Source organism: Lolium perenne, chromosome 5, assembly GCF_019359855.2.
Source record: "Lolium perenne isolate Kyuss_39 chromosome 5, Kyuss_2.0, whole genome shotgun sequence".
In the NCBI taxonomy this organism is placed as follows: Eukaryota; Viridiplantae; Streptophyta; class Magnoliopsida; order Poales; family Poaceae; genus Lolium; species Lolium perenne.
Genome location: NC_067248.2, coordinates 37,300,232 through 37,304,828, shown reverse-complemented (window position 1 = coordinate 37,304,828; position 4,597 = coordinate 37,300,232). Strand labels below are relative to the sequence as shown.

General features: G+C 37.7%; 1 long non-coding RNA gene across 1 annotated transcript; it reads left to right on the top strand.

The window, feature by feature from the left end:
* Positions 1 to 2,969: 2,969 nt before the first annotated feature.
* Positions 2,970 to 4,177, top strand: LOC127320856 (uncharacterized). The gene is made up of 3 exons (XR_007863588.2): positions 2,970 to 3,171; positions 3,588 to 3,657; positions 4,027 to 4,177. It is a non-coding gene; the product is annotated as an uncharacterized lncRNA (long non-coding RNA).
* The last annotated feature ends 420 nt before the right edge of the window (positions 4,178 to 4,597 follow it).

The window sequence follows — 4,597 nt, the reverse complement described above, 5'->3', positions numbered from 1 at the left end:
ACGGTGAGTGTGGCATATTAAGTTGTAAACTGCCAGGATAGTGTTTGACCTAAATTTTCAAAAGTTCCCTTAAATAAAAAAAAATGCATTTTGTGAGTTCTGTTTGCTCACATCTATTTCCAGTGAAAGTTCACAAGATCAGGGAGAATGGGAGTTTGGTAAAACAAAATACGCTGAGTTGCTCTCATTGAAAACTTGCTTGTTGAATAATTCTGTGACCAAACTATATTAGTTTTGTAGGAGTGTCTAGTTGCTTACTAAAAAGTATAAAACAATTGAATCCAATATTTCTTGTTAGGTAGCGCAGAGATTTTAATATTTAACTGCTATTTTTTTAGCATATCAATTATGCTGAACTGTTGCATAAAAAACAAAATGAAAGTTGATTTTGCGAAACATAGTAGTTCAGTGCATCAAATAAGCAAAGCTCGCTTTGATTTGTTAGGAAAGTTAAATTCACATTTCAAGGGGAGTTCGCCTCTCTTTCTCCGTGAGTTCACATTGTCATTGATTGGCAGTACACATTTTGTCTATCTAAAAGTTCAGATTCATTTTACAAGGAAGTTCATCTTTTTCCACTAAGTGATTTTTAAAATACTTCGTTTTGACTTGCAAAAGAAGTTCGTTTTGACTTCATTTTGAAGTAGACAATCAACAGTGCACTTGATAAATTTTTGACACCACAGAGGGAAAATGAATTGTCATAGTTTGCAGAGTGAACCGTTACTTTATTTTTAGGAAGTGCCCTCTTGCCTGTACATACTTCAGTATAGCAGATGTCAGTTCTGGTTTTTTCCCATCATGTTGTTTGACACCATAGAGGGAAAATGAACTATCATAGTTTGCAGAGTGAACCACTACTTTATTTGTAGGAACTCCCGCGGCTGTCAAGTTCAGATATGTTGTTCACAAAAGCCACAGTGGCTGTCGTTGATATGTGTACCGGGAACTACCCTGCGAGGTTTGTGTGAACTTAGCCGGTGGTGGACTACTGCTGCTACCTGAACTGCGGCTATTGGTACTGCTCTTTCTCTCTCTTTACTGTCTTGTGTCGTTCGTTGGTTCTTATGGCAAAAGGGAACCAAGCCTTGGCAGAAAAATACCGTACATGTATGTGTTGATGCGTGTCTAACTATAAGAAAAAGTACAAGTTCAATTTGTTTACAAAAGATAGGTCACTTATCATTTTGTAGAAGTTGACTACGTCGTGCGGCGATTTAAGCTTATCTTTGTAGAAGTAGAAGGTCACTTATTAGCTTCAAAATAGTTCACTTTTCCCTGTGCGGTAAGTTCATTCATTCTTATCAGGAAGTTAAATTCGTCCGCAGGAAAAAAACCTCGCTGTAATAAAGCAGGGAACATAAGTTCACTGTGATGTAGGAGTTATTATTTAAAACTTGAAAACATTTTATTGATTTGCTGATTGGTTGTAGCTGCTAACTTTTATTAATAAGCATAAAGATATTTTAAAAGTTCAGAATTTTTAAAAGCTGTGTCTAGAGGAGCCTGAGCTGGAGCATTTCCCTGAGGCGATGGTTTGAGTGACAAAGAGGAAGCAACGGTAAGGTGTCTCCTGGGCGCTGATGCCTTTGTCAACCTACCATGCCATGGCCATGTATGTCACACACCTTTTGAAGTTCATATTAGTGTTTTTCTAAGGTTCAGTTCTTTACTCTTTTGAAGTTCATATTAGGTTCGATAAAATGGCAGTTCTGGATCATGTGAAAACAGGGAAAATGGTAGTTCACTCTTCATACTTTCGTGGTTCTCTGCATTAAAAGTTAAAACTCCAGTCTGCTTATAGCTGGTAAAGCCTTTACTCAGTGAGGTGCTGAGTTTGCTATCTAGGAACAAGAGAAGTGCTTTCTGGAGGTTCAATTTTGTATTCTGACAAAGTTCTATTCAGTGTTTCTTCGGAAATTCAGTTCAAGGTCATGACCATGTGCTTTAATGAGGTTTAGTTTTGTATTCTCCTGAAGTTCTGTCCAGTGTTTCTTCTAAAATTCAGTTCCAGGTCATGACCATAGCACTCTTTTGAATATTTATTAATTTAGATTCAAAGTCTTGTCCTTTCGGATGCAACCTGTTTGTGATTTAAGAGTAGGTGAAGTTCAGCTTAGTGTTTCTTCTGAAGTTCACTTATTTATGAACAAAAAATATTTTGGCCAGGAAAGTTCACTAGTTTGATGCCTAGTTCCGTGGGAAGTCTAATCTTTTTTGTATGGAAGTTTGAACTCTATCCAGTAGACGTTCACTTCTTTTTTCCAGAAAAACTCTATCAGAAGTTCAGTTTGTATTCAAGCTATATTTTACCTGCAAGCTATGCTAATAATTTAGTTGTTCATGTTTTCCTCGCTATTCTGCTCCTGCAAGCTAGGTACATTTTGAGTGGTATGATGTTCCTGTTTTCTCATGATCTGTTTCATGCTTTTGTATATTCAGTTAGATTATTATTGGATAGGCTAGAGACATTTGTACTTACATCAAGTTGCACCACACATGTTTGATGGAATATCCACAAGGAATGCTCTTCTATTTGAACTACATGGTGATATTATTTGGTCTCGGAAATCTTGTTCACTGCCAACAGAAGTTCACTCTTCAGTCGAAAACCAGTTCACAACATTAGAAAAAATGAAAAACACAAACTCGCTATCTGAAAAGGCCACCAGAAATGCCTAACCCGAAGTCCACTTGTAATGTCTCGAAAGTTCAGTTGGTAATGAAGTTTACTTTAATTTGTCTTGGAAGTAAGCATTTCTTTCACTAGTAATATTTTTTGGTTTCCGATAGAGTAATACTGTTTGGTTTTCTTCATGGATTAAAATGTGTATTAATTCAGGACCCGACTTGCTTCTTGATGTTCTGGTTTCGGTGAGCCCGAAACATCAACAGGATTGTTCCATGGCACTGTACAAAATGGGGACCAAAGTTGCAGCACCTTGCCTATGGATGCAGCAAATCCATCTTTAACACCACAGGTTAGCATAAAAAAGGTGATACGTCTGCAGTTTTGCTCCTGAACTAAATGCAGTGGATTTATGAGCTCATTGCTGTGTAATATGCAAAAGGTTTTACTGTATAAACAAAAGGATGCAGGTTCATAGGCATGTCGAGCCGGCTGTAGCGAGGCTGCCGAAGTTCAGATATGTTGTTCGACCAATTCAGAAGGTGGTTTTGATAATAGCCATACTCTGTGTTGTTTTTGTGGGTCAAGCCGGCAAAGTTTACTTCGTCCGCACAATCAGTTCACCTTGTTTTTTAAAAAATAAAAGTTTAGAGATTTAATTTATCAATTCAATTTAAAACATTTGGTATGTTGATTTTGTTGCGAGATTGACTTGTGAGAATAATTGGGAGTTTGCTATATAAAATGCAACACGTCTGTTCAGTATATAAAATAAAAAGGAGTCCACTTATCAAGCTACCTCGGTCCGTTTACCATGCAAAATTCCCCCACAGCTCTTAGCACCACCCAATTTTTACATGAAGATAATAACTTCTCCTCAAGATATGTATGAGTTCAAAATTAGGAAGTTTACATTCTCTATTATACGCAGTACATTTATTCGATATTGGTAATGCAGAGTCATTTGATGGGGTGCGAAGCAGTACATCCGACAAGTTCTCTTGCTAAAATGTTGCTGATTCGAACTGGTAAGCATTATAGTTGTTGGTTGATCGCGGACCTGTTGGCATGACTATTAGTTTCCCTGCCCTTTTTTGCATGTCGATATGGATGTACTAGTAGAGAAAATGCATATGTATGGATAATGCATACATGGCCAGCTCCAGTAGTTCACTCTTAAAAGTTGCAGTAGTTACTTTTATGAAAATAATGATTCTGTCCTGGATGTATGTGTTGAACTATAAATTGAAATTTTCTCAAGATGCGTGTATTGGCCGTGCTGCAATTCAAAATCCATTTCGGCCAGCTGCCACTATGGGCCTTTTTTTCTGGTTAACTATGTGTGTGGGTGTTCATTTATCCAATACGTGAAGCTCACTTATCCAATGTTTGTGCAGGTTGTTTGTGATGCTACATGTGATGTATAAAAAATGGACAGAGATGGTAAGATTACATCTGTAAGTACTGATTTGTCTGCTTGAGGTTTGGAACAAGTGCAGAGAATCCAAGTATGCTCCAGGTCATCTACTGCCTTAAACTGTATCTAAAAGGGCTTCCTTGATGCTATCGACGCAAGATAGCCTCCCAATGCCACACCTACCTTGTCAACTCGCCTCAATAAATGAAGCTTGGCGGTGTGCACGGCAGTGCTGATGTGAACCGGGATGGGCTCTTCCGCATGCGACGACATCTCTGCATCGACCCTCTCTCTCATATATATGAACTTCATTTTTATGTAGAGAATATCTAGACTTCAGTTCATTACAGGACGCAGTGTGTTACACTAGCAGTACATAAAAGTTTCTCCATGTATCAAAAAACAGAAGTTCATTTATATGGTGTAGAGTTGATGTGGTTGATATGAGAAACAAAGTTTACTTCGCTTAAAGCATATGTTCACCATTTATTTTTGGAGAGTTCATTTCGTGTCAGATGTTCACTTTTATTTGTGTATAGGTCCGGTTATTT